At 38.3% G+C, this 21,799-nt stretch overlaps 1 long non-coding RNA gene across 1 annotated transcript; it reads left to right on the forward strand.

The window, feature by feature from the left end:
- The first annotated feature begins 14,199 nt into the window (after positions 1-14,199).
- LOC309855472 lies at positions 14,200-20,160 on the forward strand. The gene is made up of 3 exons (XR_014306822.1): positions 14,200-14,276; positions 16,247-16,310; positions 19,557-20,160. It is a non-coding gene; the product is annotated as an uncharacterized lncRNA (long non-coding RNA).
- The last annotated feature ends 1,639 nt before the right edge of the window (positions 20,161-21,799 follow it).

Below are 21,799 nucleotides of genomic sequence, written 5' to 3' on the forward strand. Positions count from 1 at the left end.
TAGGAATGCATCCATTTTTTCCAGATTGTCAAATTTGCTGGTGTATAGTTGCTCATAATATGTTCTTATAATTGTTTGTATTTCTTTAGTGTTGGTTGTGATCTCTCCTCTTTCTTTCATGATTTTATTTATTTGGGTCCTTTCTCTTTTCTTTTTGATAAGTCTGGCCAGGGGGGTTATCAATCTTATTAATTCTTTCAAAGAATCAGCTCCTAGTTTCATTGATGTGTTCTACTGTTCTTTTGGTTTCATTTTCATTGATTTCTGCACTGATCTTTATGATTTCTCTTCTCCTGCCAGGTTTAGGCTTTCTTTGCTGTTCTTTCTCCAGCGCCTTTAGGTGTAGGGTTAGGCTGCATACTTGAGACCTTTCTTGTGTCGAGAAAGGCTTGTATTGCTATATACTTTCCTCTCAGGATTGTCTTTGCTGTGTCCCAAAGATTTTGAACAGTTGCGTTTTCATTTTCATTTGTTTCCATAATTTTTTTTCAATTCTTCTTTAATTCCCTGGTTTAATTTCCTGGTTGACCCATTCATTCTTTAGGAGGATGCTCTTTAGCCTCCATGTATTTGGGTTCTTTCCAACTTTCCTCTTGTGATTGAGTTCTAGCTTCAGAGCACTGTGGTCTGAAAATATTCAGGGAATTATCCCAATCTTTTGGTTCTGGTTGAGCCTGGATTTGTGACCCAGGATGTCATCTATTCTGAAGAATGTTCCATGTGCACTAGAGAAGAATGCGTATTCTGTTTCTTTGGGATGGAATGTTCTGAATATATCTGTGATGATCATCTGGTCCAGTGTGTCATTTAAATCCTTTATTTCCTTGTTGACCTTTTGCTTAGATGATCTGTCCATTTCAGTGAGGGGGGTGTTACTGTCCCCTACTATTATTGTATTATTGTTGATGCATTTCTTTGATTTTATTATTAATTGGTTTATATAGTTGACTGCTCCCATGTTATGGGCATAGATATTTAAAATTGGACAGACACTTTGAGTATGATATAGGGTCCTTCCTCATTTCTTATTATAGTCTTTGGCTTAAAATCTAATTTATCTGATATCAGGATTGCCACTCCAGCTTTCTTTTGATGTCCATTAGCATGGCAAATTGTTTTCCACCCTCCTCAGTTTAAATCTGGAGGTGTCTTTGGGTCTAAAATGAGTTTCTTGCCATCAGTATATTGATGGGTCTTTTTTTTTTTTAAATCCATTCTGATACCCTGTGTCTTTTGATTGGAGCATTTAGCCCATATACATTCAGCATAACTACTGAAAGATATGAATTCAGTGCCATTGTAATGCCTGTAAGGTGACTGTTACTGTATATTGTCTCTGTTCCTTTCTGGTCTGTTACTTTCAGGCTCTCCCTTTGCTTAGAGGACCCCTTTCAATATTTCCTGTAGGGCTGATTTGGTGTTTACAAATTCTTTTAGTTTTGCTTGTCCTGGAAGCTTTGTATCCTCCTTCTATTTTCAATGATAGCCTAGCTAGATTTAGTATTCTTGGCTGCATATTTTTCTTGGTGAGTGTTCTGAACATATCCTGCCAGTCCTTTCTGGCCTGCCAGGACTCTGTGGATAGGTCTGCTGCCAATCCAATATTTCTACCATTGTATATTATAGACCTCTTTTCCAAAGCTGCTTTCAGGATTTTCTCTTTGTCACTGAGACTTGTAAGTTTTATTATAAGATGACTCAGTGTTGACCTATTTTCATTGATTTTGAGGGGGGGGGTTCTCTGTGTCTCCTGCATTTTAGTGCTTGTTTCCATTGCCAAATTAGAGAAGTTCTCTATTATAATTTGCTCCAATATACCTTCTTCCCCCCCCTCTCTCTTCTTCTTCTGGAATTCTAATTATTCTAATATTGTTTAGCCTTATGGTATCAATTATCTCTCGAATTTTCCCGTCATGGTCCTGTAGTTGTTTATCTCTCTTTTTCCTCAGCTTCTTTATTCGACATCATTTGGTCTTCTATATCACTAATTCTCTCTTCTGCCTCATTTATCCTAGCAGTAAGAGCCTCTATTTTTGATTGCAACTTAATAGCTTTTTTAAATTGGTTAGATTTGTTTTTTTTATTTCTCAAGAAAGGGATTCTTTAGTATCTTCCATTTTCAGCCCAGCTAGCACCTTGATAATCCTCATTCTGTACTCTAGTTCTGACATCTTACTAATGTCCATATGGATTAGGTCCCTAGCCATCAATACTGCCTCTTGTTCTTTCTTTTGAGGTAAGTTTTTCTGCCTTGTCATTTTATCCAGATAAGAATAGATGAATGAGAGAACAAAATACTAAAAGGGTAGCAATGACCCCAGAAAAATATACACTAACCAAACTAACCAAATTGGAAGAGACCTGAAACCAGGGGGTGAAGAGGAATACACACACACACACACACACACACACACACACACACACTGGTGAATAGAATAAAGCCACACACTTTATTTTGATTTGGGGTATATTTTGGTCTGTTAGAAGAAACTGCCTCCCAAAATTCAAAATTATTTTTTTAAGATTTTATTTATTTGACAGAGATCACAAGTAGACAGAGAGGCAGGCAGAGAGAGAGAGAGACAAAGAAGATGACTCCCTGTTGACCAGGGAGCCCCATGTGGGACTTGATCCCAGGATCCTGAGATCATGACCTGAGTCAAAGGCAGAGTTTAACCCACTGAGCCACCCAGGTGCCCTGCCTCTCAAAATTTTAAAGAAAGAAAAACACAGATATATGGGGTAAACATGAAGGGATGGATTATGACTGTAAAGATGAAAATTAAAAATATTCTAAAAAAGGAGTTGATAAGATAAGAAGTTGGTCCAAAAAAAAGAGGAAATAATGTGATCAGGCTGGAGACTAGAACAAATCCATGCACTAGATTTAGGATATATTTTGATCTATTAGAAGAAACTGTATCCCAAAATTGTAGAGAAAGAAAAACCTACATGTATACAAAAAATAAGGTTGAATACAGTGAAGGGATACCCTTTTTTAAAAAGGTATTAATAGTTAAAAATGTTAAAATAGAAAAGAGGAAAAATTTTTTAAAAAATAGAATAAGAAAAAATAAAATTTAAAAGCTGTGAAAGACTAAAGAATCATGGGAAAAAAGCCATGAATACTATGTACTATACTCCCCTAGCTCTGGAGTTCTGCAGTCCTCATTGATTAATAAATTTGGTCTTGGCTGGATGTTCTTGCTAATCTTTAGGGGGAGGGGTCTGTTGCAATGATTCTCAAGTGTCTTTGCCTGAGGCAGGATTGCACTGCCCTTGCCAGGGGCCAGGCTAAGTAATCTGCGTGGTTTTGCTTTTAGGAGCTTTTGTTCCCTTCAAAATTTCTATACAAACTTGGAGGAGGAGAATGAAGATGGCAGCCTCCTAATCTCCAGCCCAGAGGAGCTGAGGGCTTGGGGCCCTACTCCTCCATTGCCTAACTAGGGAAATTAGTGCGCCCTCAGAGAAAAGCAGTCCCGTCTCTGTCTCCGACTGCACTCCGAGCTCACCCAGCCTGTGATGGAGCATTGCTATCTCTGGTGCACGGCCCCATTTGGAGTCTCCAAACCCAGCAAATTCCTGCCGCATGCTCCCGTGCCACTCCTCCCAGAGGAGGAAGGAAGGGGCCTCCCTGGATCTGCCACTTGGGGAGTCCCTGCTCAAAAAGCAGTGGCCTGATTGAGCCTCAGATCATGGTTTAAGGTAACCCCGAGCTGAGAGCTCACCCCTTGGCTCCATCTCTGCATCTGGCTTCCCCGCTCTGATACCTGGGAGCTCTGCCACACTCAGACACCCCTGGCCTTTCTGTGACCCCAAGTGTCCTGAGACCACACTGTCCCCACGAGGGCTCCACCCTCCGCTTAGCCTCTAGAGCGATGACCTCAGTGGAGTCGACTTCCAAAAGTTCTGATTTGTTCTGCTGCTCTACCGCTTGCCGGTAAGTGGCTGACAGAGTCTTCCTCCCCCTCCCCTGATGATATGGTCTCTCTTCCCATATGTTACCTCAGATTCACTTCTTCGCACATCCTGACTTCCAGAAAGTGGTTGCTTTTCTGTTTCTAGAATTGCTGCTCTTCTTCTCTTCAATCTCCTGTTGAGTTTGCAAGTGTTCAGAATGGTATGATCACTATTGAGCTGAGCTCCTGGGACCAATGATATTTAGGTCTCCTGCTCCTCTGCCATCTTGCTCCTCCCCTTCAATACATTTATTTCTATGAAAAATCATGGTGTAATTTTTATAAACATGCAACATTTTTCATTTAACATTGAAAAGTAAATATGGAATGTAAAGAATTTATATGTGTCAATTTGTAATTACACATATAGCAAACAAAAATAAGGATGAGTAAAAGTAACAATGAGAGGGAAACCCATGATCATAATAGCATAGAAATGGTCTTAAACCCTTTGACTTTTAGATTCAGTGACATTAAAGTTACATTCCCTCTGTTGGTTGGGTTGTATTTTTAGGTTAGCCTGGGGGTGAGAGACCAAAGATTTAAATGCACTCAGGACATCTATATTCTTTCAACTGTGTTAAATGCTGTCCTGAGTAGGAATATCAGAAACAGAAGGGATTAGAACAACCCTAAGAAATATTGTAAGGAAAGTACCAGAAGGACATGAAACTTACACAATAGAGTAAGAAAAGAAAATTGTGAAAGACTAATACTCACATTCCTAGCTTGGCTGATTGGAAGAATGACAAGGTGACTGGCAGGAATGGTAATATAAAGAAACTGAGAAAGACCATTTGAACTCTTACTGAATGACTCCTTTTGACAGACCCTACTATGGAATAGCAAAGCGTTAAGCAAGTTTAAATGTCTCTCCCCCTGGCTGATATGATAGCACACCTAAAATGAGTCAGTAATGCCAGTTCTCATTCAAATTGATGATACAGGTATCCAGATGAAATGATTTATGAGATATCCAGAGACAGCGTCCCTGCCAGCACCCCCACCCCCACACCTCCCCCCAAATACTCCCTTTTCATCTTTGGAGGCGCAGAGACTCTTGTAGAGTGAGAGGAGATGTTCTTTCTTATTTTGGACTTTAATTTCAATCACTTATAAGAGGGGAAGACTGGAAGATTTGAAAGTATACATTATGTGACAAAACTATCTTCCCCTTGCCTCCCACATTATAGTTTTCATTGCCAAGATAAAATTCTTTAAGTTTTGTTTTGAGAAGAGTAAGTTCTGTAGAGAAAGCTAGATTTTCAGCATGGTTAGATGGGGGTGGGGCTGCAGTATTTTTATAGTTGGAGAGAGAATACAGTTTTTGGAATATTGTGAGAACATGACAGCCAAGAATGCTTATTATCCAGTTCTTGTTGGGTCCTGGGAGTTAAGGCAAAAATAGTGTGCCTGTGCAAGCAGCTAGGGGACAAAGAAGAGACTAAAGTACCTACCCCAAATATTCTGCACCTACCAACAGGTGAGAGAACACTGAAAGCTTTGTATACCCCAAGAAAGCAGAAGTTAGATGAAAGAGTTGAAGATAGTTAATGATAGGATATCCCAGAGTTGACGAATTCTCCCTAATTCAAGATTCAGTTTTAATTTCATTTTCTCTAAGCAACATATTTAACCAGAAATGAGACTAGGGTGTACTAACTCCTCTAAGCTCTCATGTTCCTTGTACATTGGATTATAGATATTCCATATTATTTACCTTATGATAATGAAAATCTCTGAGAAGCAGAATTTGAGTTCTTCAGCAAAAATAATCCTAATATATGCAATTCACCAAATAATCAGTACAGATCATGGTATTCTACATTGTCTGAAGTAATGAATATTCATTTCTGAGATAAACCAGTGATAACCTCTTTTTACGTGCCTCCATCTCCCTTCCTACAATCCAAAATCTTTGGCATTTCTTCATACTTTCAGTTACCCTTTCCATTTGGTTTTCATTGCCATGTCTCCCTTAACACAAATAAGGCCTATTATAATAGCCTTTGGATTTTCCCCCCTTGTTTCTAGTCTTTTCTGCTTCAGTATTTCCTTACAACTTAAACATACAAACTTTCCAAAATCATACTAGTCTTAAATTTCTCCATGTTAACTAAGTAATCACTCTCTTAAGCACAGCCCAGGATATTTGCACCAACAAGCCCACTTCACTCTATTGCTCTATGGCTGCCTTCACAATCCATGGATGAAAAACAAAGTTCCTTCCAGAAACTTCACTATCACTCAGTCTTCCTCCTCATCTAAGAATACTTCCTCTCTCTTCAATACGTAACCATTCTTTAGGATGTAGTATCTTTTACAATTCACTTATGAGTCACTTCTTAAATGCTCTCAAACAGGGTTTCCCAACCTTGGCAGAATGGCTTGTTGGGCTGGAAATTTCTATGCTGGGTGAAGGGGCTGTTCTGTTCATTGCAGGATATTTCACATCAGTCTTGGCCTCTACTCACTAACTACCAGTAGCTTCTCCACATCTCAAGTTCTGATGACCAAAATTATTTCCAGACATTGCTAAATGTTCTCTGTGGGATAAAACTGTCCCAAGTAGGGAATCACTGCTTGAAATAACAACAATTTTTTGAAACTAAAAAAAAAAAAAAATCCTACCTCTGTATAGCTCTGAACATTTTACAACGTACCTTTATTATAGACACAAGTTATAATAATACAAGATATTATTTATCGTATAGGTAATCTCATTTGTCCCTTACCACAGTACCACAGTATCATGCATTATGAGGTCCTTACAGATGAGGAACTCAAGGACATGAAATCAGTAGATGGTTATTTTACTGCTCCTTCTTCCATTCAATGGTATATGATGTCTATATGAATCACTTCTGACTTAATCACAGACTACTTTGTGAGATATCTTGTTAGTAAAGTCTTAGATTATAATTTTGCTCTTGGTGGTTATTGCTTCCTTCTTTAAATAGATTGCCAGCAACTTGAAGGAACTATTCATTGCATAGAAACTATTGGATATCTCAGCAAAATTGTTATCTACTCCACTTACCTAATATTAAAGAAAGAAATCGTTTTCTGTCAATACCTACCACAGTCCCTCACATACATTAACTGCCTTCTCAACATTTAATGAAATATATAAAAAGTACTAATGAGCATCCTTAGGCATACATGCAAATTAAACATCTTTCTTTATTGGCAGCTGTTTTTTAATTATTCTGTCATGGAGAACATTCTCTCCTGCTTCTCTGTCCTTGGTGTCTTCTTTTTTTTTAATTTATTTTTTATTTATTTTCAGCATAACAGTATTCATTATTTTTGCACCACACCCAGTGCTCCATGCAATCCGTGCCCTCTCTAATACCCACCACCTGGTTCCCCCAACCTCCCACCCCCTGTCCCTTCAAAACCCTCAGATTGTTTTTCGGAGTCCATAGTCTCTCATGGTTCACCTCCCCTTCCAATTTACCCCAACCCCCTTCTCCTCTCTAACTCCCCATGTCCTCCATGCTATTTGTTATGCTCCACAAATAAGTGAAATCATATGATAATTGACTCTCTCTCTGCTTGACTTATTTCACTCAGCATAATCCTTGGTGCCTTCTTGATCAATCTGTGAATTAAAGGATGCATTCAGAACTCTCTGCTAAAGCTTCCCATCACTTCTGATTACAGAGTTCTATCGTTCATAAAAATCTATTTTTATCTAAAATTCATCAAAACTTTAATTTCCTCAGAATAGCTAAGCTTGGAGACTTGAACAGAGTAAGTGATCAGATACTATGATGAGGTTACTGCTGAGTTAATTATTTAATGGTTTCAAGGGCATTTGAAATGTGAAAGGGAACCTATTTTGAACCAAGGTAAGAAATTTGGTTCCTCCATTTCTTCAAGGTAGCTTATGAAAAAAATATTTTATAAGGAAAAATCAGAATACATAAAAAGAAAAATGTTACTCAACTGGATCACTTTGAGATAGAATCACTGAAAAAAAGTAAATAAAAAGGAGGAGAGAAATGGATTAGTAATAGAGATGATTTTGAATTTTAAGAGACAGTGACCACAAAAACAATGGTATTAAATAAAATATGCTTGTAAAAATTAATTTATTTTACAATGAACACATTCAAATTACTTTTTAAGCTGCATCAAGAGTATTTTACATCTGATCAATAGATGTATATAAGTAATAGACATTGAAAAGAGAGTTCCCAAACACATGATCCTGTCAAAACCTCTACTATATGATATAAATATAATAAAATGTATGAGCAGAGGGAAATAAAAATGGAAAAAATAATAATTCCCCATTGCTTAAAGGATTTCACTTCTGCAAGAAAGAATAAAGAATTAAGTGAGCTAATGTATGCTTATGGGAATTCATTAGGAACAATTGAAAATTAAAAGTTAAAAAGTCTATTTCTATCAAAAACTGTTTCTGAATCTATTCAATTTCTGACAGAAGAGGACTTTAATTATTATGTTGTGTCACTCACAGGGATGAGAGTATTTTCCAAGATGATTGATTGCAGCTGGATGTGAGAGCAATTCTCATTTTCCCCATTTCAGACTCCATGCTAAATCTAGGAAACAGACACAATAGTTTGTAACAGAATATTCATCAACATAGACTGACTTACAGAGTTTGATGAGGGATCAGGGGATTTATTCAACTTTCATCTTACTGAAGGAAATGTTCTTGAATATGTCATTTGTAGAAAATTAACCTATGGTGATTGCACTGAAATATTTTAAAGATTCTGTGGCCATTTTTTTTTTTTAAATTTCCATAGATAGAAAGTGAGGATTGTCAGAGTGAATAAAGGAGTTGATAGAGTTGTAGGGATTATGGGAGTTAACTAAGGGTGAGGAAAGCAGTCATGGAAAGTTTTCTAGTAAGTTAGACTTGTGAAAATTCATGACATGAATAAGAACATTTGAGAATGGGTTTCCCACAGAATGGGTTTCTTGATGTTATATTCTATGTTTTAAAAAAAATCCAATCATTTTTTTCCTGGTAATAAAGATATTAGCATGATTTTAAATGCATAACCTTGGGCACTTGTGTAATATTTCTTACTATTTAGTATTTAGTACTTAGTATACTTGTCTTAGTATACTTATCTTAGTATTTAGTACTTAACTTAGTATACTTATCTTAGTATTTAGTACTAAATATACTAGAGCATTGCCATGTTCCTTATGGGAAAGTTCAAATACTGGAAAAAACTGATTTGTATTTTTGAAATCCCAATGGCTAGGATATGGTTAAAAACTTGTTTTTTAGTGATAATGATGAAAAATACGTGCCCCAACTTTTCTTATCACTGAGGTCATTTCCCAAAAGCACTATTGCTTAACTAATTTACAATTTTGCTAAACCCTAAAGAATAAGTCACACCAAATAATCCTTAACTGATGAGTTGAGCGAGATAGGCTGATTGGTCTTTTACAACCCTAATTTCTATAATTCCATAAATTCAATATAGTGTATCAAAACTCTCAAAGGTAATGCAGTGGTGAATCAATACAAATGAACTGTAATGAAAATGGAGCGTTTCCTTTATCGCGTATTTAAGAGAAGACTTTCTGAGGTGATTGTGCTAAGGATATGTAAGGTTATTCAATGTAGCTAATGCCTCCCTTCCTTATGGCAAAAGCTTTAGTGGCACAACTGTATTTCCCCATCTCCATACAGGACATTTTTAATTGGTTTTCTGGATGGCGCCCAGAAATTCTGAGCACTTTAAAGAGGTTTTTCAAGAGCATTACAAAGAGGCTATATCTATAGCTCTTGAAGTTAACAGTTTGTAATTTTGAGGTCAAAATTGTATGCATTTAAAAGTATACACTCCTCATTTGCAAGCCAGGGCTCATGATGAGAACAGGAAGTCAATTTTCTCCTTTCTGCATATGTCAAGAATGAATATTGCCTTGATCTAAATATTTGGAGATTCAAATAGATGACTTTAATTTATAATGCATATCTTATAAGCCTGCTCTAGTTTGCTTAGATGGTTACTTGTAAATTAAAACAAACAAGAAGTAGCAAAAAATAAACAAATGTTCTGATAGAATCTATAGCAAAACTTTGGTGAATATTTTTCTCCTCAAACTTATGTGCTAAGACAGTCTTATAACAAGAACCAAAAGTAGTTTAATCATGTTTCTGTGTATTTGCTAAAAAAAGTTTCACAAGTTTAATCAAGCAAATCTTTAAAAAAAGTATTTGCCGAATTTATAGAATATCCTCTTGCTCTTTATATTTGTGAAATGAAATACTATGAGTCTTGAGAACAAGAACTAGCAAAGTAGCTGGAAATTTGGATGAGTTTAATATATATATATTATGAAATGAATGAAGAAATTAAAAAATAAGGATAAAGATATAAATGAGTAAAAATACGTAAAGCTTTATATAATGCATATGTCATGAATTTCTTTGATATAACTCATTACTATATACAGATGTATTAAGCATGCGTTATATTTATAGACAAGAATATTTGCTGTAAGACTTCCTTACTACTGTAACATCTTGATGAAATGGCCATTCCATAATAAAGTTATAACTGACTTGGAGGTAGGTTCTGGGCACAACGATGGGTTACAGTTCATTTCAATCACCTACTAGCCGTTTCCGTGGGTAAGTTAATCAGACCAAGTTTCCGCCCCTCTACTTATCAAAGAGGAATCAGAGTTTCTACCTTCCTCTATTTTTGTGCAGCTCCACTTACGTCTAGAACATATATTTAAAAAAATGTTATCTTATTCTAGAGGAAGTCCAAAAATGTTGAAATCATTATCATCCTCGTGTTACTTCATTGACCTCCAAATTTTGTGTTTGCGTGCCTTCCTCCGCAGGTGGAAGGAATTTGAGAGCTTAATGGGATGAAGGCGCCCATTAAGGCTGCGGGGGGCACGTCAGCGCGGGGGGCTGGGCTGCCCCCTGAGGGCGGGCGTCAGAGTCTGGGGCCCGAGGAGGAGCTTTGACACTGCCCCGCCCCCCCTTCACGGGACGCTGGTTATAATCACCCGGTTCTCTCCCAGTCCACGGTGGCACAGGCGCAGGAGGTTAGCAGGACCCAGCGTGTCCCAGAAGAAGGCACATCGCTGCTGAGGGGCGCCGGCAGGTGAGAAGGTGGTCTCAGACAGCCAGAGGGAGCAGGGTGGGGGGAGCAGGGTAGGAGAGGCGGAGGCCCCCAAGACGAGGTCTGAGATGTTGCTATCCTTATCATTGCATTATCATTTAGTTTATTTCTAAACTTTGTGTTTTAAGCAACAGAACGCTTTTTTCCCTTACTACTTATTGGGCATTATAAATTTTATATTCAGGAAAGCCTATTTTTTTCTTCCAGTGTGGCATTATGTAAGGTTATATATATCTACTTGCTCACTATTGCATTAAAATATAGTTTTAAACCCAGAAGTATTTTATATTAAATTAATGGTATTCATCAAAGATTAATATTATAGATAATATATCTATATAACATATAGATATATAATAGAGTATAGATATATAGATTAAAATATTGTTTAACATTTTTTATCTTGAGAATGCAAATATATCTTGTAGCTAATTTGTAGGACTATTCCATAAATTAAATACTTTGAGACTTCCTAAGAGCAATACATATTAGTATATTGTTTTAGGATAAGATATATAATTTTTTTGTTTCGTCCAGATCATAATCTGTATTCTTAATATGCATTCCTTCTAAAGTTATGAATTTTCTTGTTGCTACTTTGCTAAACAGAGCTATTCAGGCCAGTATTGTGTGCGTGAGGATCATATAAGCGTCTGCTCTGGTGGTTGTTTACCACTTCAAAACCCAGGTGGGAAAACCTAAAGTCAGGGCGTTTCTGACTTTTGTTTAATTCCTTAACGGATAGGAACATGTTGCCAACTAAGTTCAATGAACTCAATTCCAAAGCCCGCTACTGGTGTCCCTGAATGACCTACATTTGATTTTTACTCCCAAAGTCAGGGTTGGTTCAAATGGTCCTTTGATAAATTCTGTAATAATTTGTATTTGATAACAAAGAATATACTCTTTTAAACTGCCTCAGATTTTTTTTTTTAATTTATTTGAGGGAGAGCCCACCTATGAGCTCACACGGAAGCAGGGGGGAGGAGCAGAGGGAGAGGTGGGGCAGGCTCCCCTGCTGAGCTGGGAGCCTGATGTGGGGCTCGGTCTCAGGACCCCAAGATCATGACCTGAGCCAAAGGCAGATGCTTAATCGACTGAGCCACCCGGGTGCCCCAATCTTTTAAACTTCTTATAGAAGTTTGATTTCAGTGATTTGCTAGCATAATTGTATGTTAGTCACATGCTTGCATCTAAAAGTAGAACAAGTAATAAAGTCTATAGGAGCACCTGGGTGGCTCAGTGGGTTAAATCCTCTGCCTTCAGCTCAGGTCGTGATCTCAGGACCCTGGGATTGAGCCCCATATCGGGCTCTCTGCTCCGCGAGGAGCCTGCTTCATCCTCACTCCTGCCTACTTGTGATCTCTGTCAAATAAATAAATCTTTTTTTTAAAGTATATTAGAAAGAGTGGTTCCCCTATTAAACCCAATTATTTAAATATTTATTCAACATTTACTTGGAAAGTGGTTAAACGATGCAAAAGGGACAGGCAAAGTAAGACCACTGCGGCCAGCCCTCTCTCAATGTTGTGTCCCTAGAAATTCCCCTTTTGTCATAAACTTGCATATGCCACTCAACCACAGCACTTTGCTGTACGCATTATTTATAAGGCTTTTCAGCATGCCTTAGATGGCTCAGCAAAGTGTTTGTCCCATTTATCTTTATTTAGCAGCCGAATTTAAGCAGTATAATATATTTTAAAAAGCTTATAACATTGCCTGACACATAGGAAGCAGATGTGTGATGTAATCTGATAAATTCGGTTCTCTACATTTTCAGTAATATTTAGAATCCCAGAGAAACAGTACTATTTGTAGATTGGCATTCCAGGAGCCTGCCCAGGTCACCTGCTGTCTAGCCCTTCTCTGCCTGGATGTTATCATAAAAAAGCAAAAGATAATATGTGTTTCTATATGCAGGTGACCCTAGTTTAGGTTGACAAATTGGAAGTCATGATGAAAATGTCTTAAGTAATGTTACCTAATTTTACAGAAGAGGCAAACATTTTTTCCCTCATTTTAAGCTGACAAATGTTAAACAAATTGTCCAAATTTCTACATAGCTGTTTATTAGGATAGAAATGGGATTAGAATCCAAGTATGTCTGAAACCACAGCCCACAGTCTTAAATCAGTAGAATATACTGTTTCCAGCTGACTGTAAGAAATAGCAGATATTGTGATCTAAATCTTGCCAAGAAAGAAACTATTCTGGACAAATGCCATTTCTCAAAATATGGAACTTGTTTATAGCTAAAAACCCTACACAGCAACCTGTCATATTCAGTTAACTAAAGTTGGACTTTTCCCCCATTCAACTTACCCTTAAAAGTACACCAGAATTACCTTGGTTAATGTTGGATGTTCTATGGATGTACTCTTTTTTTACATGGCCTTCGTGCATATTTGCTGAGACCTATTTTAAAATTATTTAGATATAAAGCATTTTCACAGTGATCTATTACCTAGTCTTACCTGTTCAAATATGAGATAATGTAGACCCTAAATTATTTATTGAGAAAAATCTTGAACCTAACTGTAAGTGTTCTTATGTGATTATGATTTATTATTTTTAAAAAGATTTTATTTATTTGTTTGAGAGAGAAAGAGAGCATTACCAGGAGGAAGAGAGAGAAAGAATCCAAAGTAGACTCCACACTGAACACAAGACTCCATCCCACAACCTTGAGATCATGAACTGAGCCAAAACCAAGAGTCAGACACTTGATATTTACTAAGTCCTTAGGTGTCTGGGACTGTGCTGGATTCTGAGTATATGTTGGTGAATAAAATAATGTTATTCTCCACAGAAAGCTTATATAGAAGAGAGGAGGCAATGATCTATAAGTAACACTTGCATATGAATTATGATTTTGGTGAACAGTGGGAGGAAAATAATGATATACCAATAACTTAGAAAAACCAAGAAGTTGAACCAACCTATAAAAGAGTTCAAGTAATAGCGCCTTGAGAAAGATACATGTAGGCCATGGAACGGTGAGAGAAAGCCACCTCTATCAAGAACCATCAGAAGAACATTCCAAGTAGAAGTAATATCTAGAATTACTTTGAGAATTCTCTTTGGAATACTCTGAGATGGGAAACTCCTTCTGGCAAGTGAAAGAAGCTCAGTGTGACTGGGGTAGAGTTGACAAAGGAAAGAGACCCCCGGCAAGGTTCGCTAATGTCCAGATCTATAGGGACTTATCTAAGGGATATACTTACTCTCCTAACATGGGTTTAGAGCATCCGCTGAGAGCCTGATGTTCTTAGAACTAAGGTAAAATAGATAAAATTGGCATGGCTCAGCTCACATGAGGCTGTGGGGAAGATAACTACCAATTAAGTAATCATGTAGTCAATATAAAATGGTAATATTAGAATTTCTCTAAGAGACTGATGATTGGTGCTATGAAAGCTATTGAAGAGACCTTACCCTGTGACAGAGATCAAAAAGGCTTCTCAGAGGAAGTGGAGCTTGAGTTGAGAGCTAAGTGATGAGTAGCCAGAAGAAAAGAGGACAGCATGGTAAATAATCTTTGGGGGAAAACTACTCCTTTTTATGTATGTGGACAATAATGAGAGCAAAGCCAAGAACAGATGTAGGTGATAAATTATGAAACTATCACCATAGTCCAGGTGAAAAATTATAACTAGGATGCTGGCAAAAATGTATAGAGACTGGGCAATTTGGAGATATGTTGAGGATGTAAAAAGTCTGACTTACTGATTCATGTGGATGTACAGCAGAGAGGAGAACAGGGCTACTCCTTAGGTTCCTGATTAAACCACACCGTGGAGAATGCTACTATTTACTGCAGTGGAGGAGGATCTGAAGACATCTCTGAGGAGAGGAATCAGGAGTTAGTTTGTGGTCAAGTTAACTTTGATGTCAACGTTTCAATGTGAGACTTCCAAGAAGAAATACAACCAACCAGCTGTTGGTTATATAAATGAAGAGTGCACTAGTGTGCCATGTCTGGCAGTCGTTAGCATTAGGACGTTAGAGATCTGGAGGTTGTATGGGTTTGTATTGAGGCAAACACATTCAATGGGCTTTGAAATTTTTACAAAATACCATCATTCAAGTTATTAGGACTCTACAGTTGTCTTAACTGGCAGCATAAATATTCATGTTACCAGGATATAAGGGGTGTAATCCTGAACATTGTGTTAGTCCACAGTGTCCAAAATATTGGTTGTGAAAAATGTTTGTGAAAATAAGAAAGATGAGGGGCACCTGGGTGGCTCAGTGGGTTAAAGCCTCTGCCTTCAGCTTAGGTCATGATCTCAGGGTCCTGGGATTGAGCCCCCATCGGGGGGTCTCTGCTCAGAAGGGAGCCTGCTTCCCCCCCACCCCGCCTGCCTCTCTGCCTGCTTGTGATCTCTGTCTGTCAAATAAATAAATAAAATCTTAAAAAAAAAAAAAAAAGAAAGCTGAAAAATCTTCCAACTTTTGAAAGTGTGTAACACAAAACCTGTCTCCTGCATCTAACCAAGATTTCATGGCTGCCAGGTGAATTTATATCTCTGTCATGCTCATAGAAACCTTTATTTTGGCTTGGCTGCGTTTTTAATACAAGAGATATTTAATACAAGAGATTTCCTATTTTGCTTTTTTTATTATTATCTTTATTATTTGCTTTTCCTATTTATTAGATGCATATATTACGTGAACTGTGTGAAACAACCAGGAATCACAACCGAATTTAGCATGCTTGGTGTTTTTATTTATTTCTGTTTTGCAACATTGGCCAACTTAATAAGTAGTGTTGAAATACATTTCTAGGCCCATGCTGGGGCTGCTCCTGCCTGGGGTGCCGTGTCAGCAAACCGAAACTCAGATAACTTCCGTGTCCCTGTAATGCCCCAGTTAACCAGAAACACAGTATAAACAGTCAGCCTGTTCCCAAGCACAAAGCCTCCTCCGGGTCTTCTCAACAAACAAAGTGACTGTGGGACCCCAGCCTATCAAGTGTTTTGTCTCTTCCTTCCTTGTGTTAGTCTTTAGCCCATAAAAGCTTCTTGTCTTCCACCCCATTTGGAAGTTCTCAAGAAAAACAGTAACCAAAAAGGTCTACTTCAAGCAGTGTTAAATTTGGATTGTGTCACCTAAATTGTCTTCTTTAATCATTTTTTTAAACAGTGTTGGACAACCAGGAATGAAATTCAGGGCTGACTGCCAACGGCCTGTAGGACGAGATGCACAGGTGAGGTGCCGGCTGAGTCCTTAAAGTTCTGGTTCCCAGAAAGGTTTTGGGGGCCCTAGAACGGTTCTGGAGTTTATTAAATTCCTGGAGAGTTGCCAGGAATGGGGGGTCGGCAATGAGTGGCACCATGGGGGGACTCAGAAGGAAATGTCCAAAAGTGGTGATGGCTATGAGGAGACTCACAATGCCATAAGGTAAGTCCACAGCATAAATCATGGAGGGACATGCAGAAATAATTAACACAGGAAACTGAGACTGTTTTGACCACCAAAATCAAAATCTAAGTGAGCAACCTGGCGATTCACAGACCTGTACCCCTGGGGATAAAAATACATGATATGTTTATAAAATAATTTTAAAAATTAATAAAAAAATGTCTATGTGGGGAAAAGCCAGACCATTAAAAGCCATCAAGGTGTCCACCACTATGAAGAAATCTTGTGAAAGGAATAATAAATCTTTTGCAAATGGGAATCTTGGAAGCCAAAGCTGTCAAACTGGTGGTTGGAGAGCTTTAAAGCTGTTAGAGTGCTCACCACCTAGCTCTAAGATTTCTTGTGCTAGGGTACATTGGTCATGGAACAGCTAGATGGACACCACACCCCCTGCTAACCTCAAGAAAATTTATGTGAGACAAGTTTCACTGGAAAACACTGTAAGATCCTCAGCCAGGAAGCACAGCCTTCCTAGGTATTAATTCCAGTCAGAGGAACCCAAGTCTTAGCTAGAGGAATGGGGTCCTCAAGTTTCAGAGAACTGAGTGTGCCCTGCCACTTTCCAGCATAACAGCTTATTTTGTATCTGAGAATCATGGTCCTGGAGGTTGTGGATATTTACAGAAATGGCAAAATCTTACTAAAACAACCTATAATTATAATGGCCATTATGGGGAACATTCCAGAGAGACAAGCTCTTTATTTAAGAAATGTCCTTGGGACGCCTGAGTAGCTTAGTAGTTAAGAAATGTCCTTGGAGTGCCTGGGTGGCTCAGTGGGTTAAAGCCTCTGTCTTCAGCTCAGGTCATGATCCCAGGGTCCCGGGATCAAGCCCTGCATCGGGCTCTCTGCTCTGAGGGGAGCCTGCTTTTTCCTCTCTCTCTCTGCCTGCCTCTCTGCCTGCTTGTGATCTCTGTCAAATAAATAAAATCTTTATTTAAAAAAAAGAAAGAAAGAAAGAAAGAAAGAAATGTCCTTGACCACAAGGGCTCCCAAATCAACAAAAAGAATGGGTTGTTTTAACTGGCATGTAGAAAACTTCCAAAAACTCCAAAATTTAAAAATAATTTCATTGAAATATTTATTGCAAAAGGTTAATAAAAAATTAAAGACACAAGAGGTAGTACTTAAGACAAAGACAGTAAGACAGATGTGACTCCTACTACTCCCCTATCTCCACATTTACCAGAGTACTCAGAGCCTGCTAATCCTTTGAACTGCCTTCCGATCTAAGGAGACTGCAATATGGTAAACAGAAGACCCCCAAGTTAGTGGTCTTATAGATGCTCCTATACTATCTCTGAAGAGCCCCAGGATGGGGCCCCTCCAAGGGTTGATGGGATGATTGATGAATCTGATAAAATGTTACCACTTATTCCCTTAAACAGCCAAGGGAAACTGAAATTAAAATTCATGGAAAAAAACACCAAATTCTGGTAAATATGTGAGCTCTATTCTCTGTGATAAACTCTACTTGCTCAAAGTTGATGAGATCCTGGGAAAACTGGTAGAAACTGGCCAAGGGTGAGGATTTACCAGAGTGAGCTCTTCTGTCTGGTTCAAGCAAATAAAATTTCAATTTGTCTCCAGAGGAAAATAAAATTTCAACTTGTCTCTTCATTTCCAAATTTAGACCTATTATTTATTGATCTATTTTTCACCTAGGGACAGCCATCACCTCCTTGTCTGTCTCCTTTCCCATCCTGAGAACTTGGCAGCTGTCAGGCTGGAGGTCTCTCAGATATGGCCAGATAGAAGTGATGGTCGCACCCCATTTGCATGAAACTTGAATCCTACCTACTGTGGCAGGCTCTCTGGGGAATTACTTTGTCTTTGTTTCTTTTGCTTGACTTTGGGATTGGCTCTGGATCATGTGTTGGCAGGAGGTTTTGCACCTTCTTTAGAGATGCCTCTTGTGTCCAGGGTTTGTTCACTTTTGCCACGAATATTTTACTGTTCAGCACTACTGAAACCTGACAAGATATTTCAAAGGAATGCTTTGTTTTGTTTTGTTTTGCTTTTTAAAAGTTCGCTCTGTGGGTTGAAATTGGCCATATTGGAAGATGATATTCAGAGCCTGTTCAGAATTTTTTTTATGCCTTCTCTCCCAAAATAAATGAAACTGTATACTCAGAGGGAAAGACAAACTGCTCTACATCTAGAACATTAGGGATCTTTGATTTCTGTCTTAGCCGAGGATCTTTTCCTTGATACACAGAAGCAAAGGGAAGATAGTATAGTTGGATTGCCGAGTCGGCACCTTGATATTGGTCAGGTTGCAACCCAGTTCTTTGAGGAATGAAAAACAGCTGTCCTATAAATTGAGGACAGCTCTTCAGAAGGGAAGAAAACAAATGAACAAATAAACAAAAAACCCAAAACTGGGGGAAAGGCTATTTGGAAACTCGGCAAAATTGTATCATTTTGTATCACTTGAACTGTCTTCTTTAATAATTTTGTAGCAGTGTGGAGTGTAAGTATTTGGAGAAAGTAGTCAACAGACACCTCAAATGGCAAAACTGACAGGGAAGTGATTTAAATTATTTAATGAACAAGTAGGGGCAGAAATCTAGGTATTTGCCCTAACGTGCCTAGAGTGGACCTTGAATAGCCTGCTCACCTGCCCTTCCTCAACCTCTCTTCCTATTTCCAGGTGACATCCTTGCATTCTGGAACCCATTTTCCAGATGAGTCTCTTACCCCACAGCTAAAATCCAGAGGAGTGTCTACACTCTCAAGGCAGTGTGGACCTCCTCCTCTTCCTTCCCCTCTTTGATCTCCTCTTTAGCTGCCCCAAGACTGGCAGTGATCAATAGTTCCCCTGTTAGACCTTGGAGTTGGCCTCATTTTTTTTTTGTTCCAGAATAATTTCTGGATTTACCCATTAATACTATAGCACAGTTAGCACAGGTATTTAAATCAAATGATGAATAAAAATAGCACTGTTAATTTTTTTTTTTTTTTACCCCCTTGGAGATCTCAATGGACCAATATATGGACTGAATGATCCGTGGTGTATTTATTCCTGCAGTTGTCCTATGGATTGTTCTTCGGTTAAGCTTACTTATCCAGCAGGACCCAATCTCAGCCACAAGAATGCAGCCCTCAGCCTTCATTACCAGCTACTGGGGCTTTGCTGTGATTTGCCATCGCTGGAGAATGTGGTTAAGTCTATGGACTTTCTTCCTCTAAAATGTCTTCATCTGTAGTCGAGAGTGAGGGTTTTATCACTCTCCGGTTCCACGCTCAAGGACAAATCTTGGAGGTTTTCCTTTCTTATCATCACTGATTTTCAGGTATTAAAAAAAAAGAAAAAGAAAAAGAAAACAACAAAAAAACCACCACCACCACCACCACCCAAGTAACAAGAGAACACCACACTGTATTCCCTGTTCAGCCTCAGGAGTCTGTTTCCAAAGAACACTGCAAGTGAGCTGTGAGAGCTGGCAATAGCAAACACAGCTAAGATAGCTCCTTTGCATGGTGAGATTCCTATCCAGTAGTTCCTATCCCTAGAGGACGCCTGTAAGCAGGGATACAAACCCTATACATACTGTGTTTTTTGCTATATGTACACTCCTATGATAAAGCTTACTTCATAAATTAGGCACCTTGAGAGACCAATAACTAACAATAAAAAGAAACAAGGTTAACAATATACAATAGTAAAAGTTGTTTGAATGTGATCTCTCAAATTATGTAATCATCCCCCCTCCCCCACTTTCTTGTGATGATGTGAGATGATGGCGCACCATCATGCTGCGATGAAATGAGGTGAATGATGTAGACACTGTGACGTAGCTCTGGGTGACTGTCGACCTTTTGATGATTCCTCAGAAGGAGGGTCATCTACTCCTGACCTGGGGCTGACAGGGGATTGCTCAAGTCTCTGGGCTGCAGTATTATGCTGAGCCCACGTGGTACTGGGAGGCTCCAGCGAGGACCGTACATCCTCAGTGGTTCCACCAGGGCTGCTCTTTCCTGACGTCCCAAGCCCCCACCCTTCAGCCTCCCGATACCCCAAGTGTTAGCCCCATCCTGCTTCTTTCCTTCTCTAGCCTTGCTGGTGATGACCCAAAGGTTCTATTCCTTTTGCCTCTGTAGTTGTGCAGTATTTTATTATGATCTACTATTTGGGGCTTCCTTTTTGGCTTTACAAATTCAGTTTGGAAGACACAGAAACCAAAAAGGAACACTAATTCATTAACTTTTTTTTTTTTTTTTTTTTGTCTTTATGCTTCCTCCAAATCAACCTAGTTCTCCTCAAGGCAATAGGATGTATATATTGGCTAAGAAAAAGCTGGGTACTAATAAAAGTCCTAGCAATGGGTGAAATAGGTAAAGGGGATTCCGAGAACACTTATCTTGAGTGATGTGTGCAATTGTTGAATCATTGTTGTACACCTGAGACCGATAGAACACCATACACTATACTAACTGCATTGGAATTTAGAAAAAATAAGTATTACCATTTAGAGTTGCTATGTTGCTATACAGGTATTATTCACTGTTTACCAGCTGAATAAGCTTTCATTCTGAGGATGCCTGGGACAAGTACCTCTTAAACCTAGGACCTCGTATTAGAAATTTCATGATACTTTTGTGATTTTAGCCCACTGAATCAACACCATTTGGCTACTGGAAAGTTCAGGGCAAAAGGTATGGTCTATCTGTAGTAGTAAAGGCAGAAATGACACTCAAAAGAGGAATGTTTAATACAGTCTGTGACATGAGAACCCTGTAGAGGGTGCCTGGCTCTATTGATCTCACTTTAGAAAGTAGAATTACTTTATACTACTTTGTTCTAGCTCTTAGTCTCCATACTCAGAGGAAGTAAAAAATTCCACTTGGTATTCAAATATAGTATCTAAATATCTATTACATTGATGACTGGTAAGTGATGATTCATTCTGCGAATATACCAAACCCTAACATCTCTTCTGCTTTTGGACTTTCAACCTATTTCAACAGTTTATTGTATCCTAGGTCCATGACCCTTGCCTTAATAAATTCCTTGTTGAAAGGTTGTTAACAATTTGTAGGTCTTGAATCCTGTTATTAAAATACCCTCCAAAATGTTTGATGTCCATTTGTGGTTTTACTGATCAACTGGAAGTTTGCTTTTTTTTGCTGTGACACAACACAAGGTTTTAGTAATTTTTAATTATTTCTTATTTGGTAGATGTAAAAGTTACATTCTTTAAAGTATTGCTTTTTATTTTTAATTAGGCAAGCTGAAAGTCTCCCCATGCTTAATCACATCCTACATTTGAC

Source organism: Mustela nivalis, assembly GCF_964662115.1.
Source record: "Mustela nivalis genome assembly, chromosome: 20".
NCBI lineage: Eukaryota > Metazoa > Chordata > Mammalia > Carnivora > Mustelidae > Mustela > Mustela nivalis.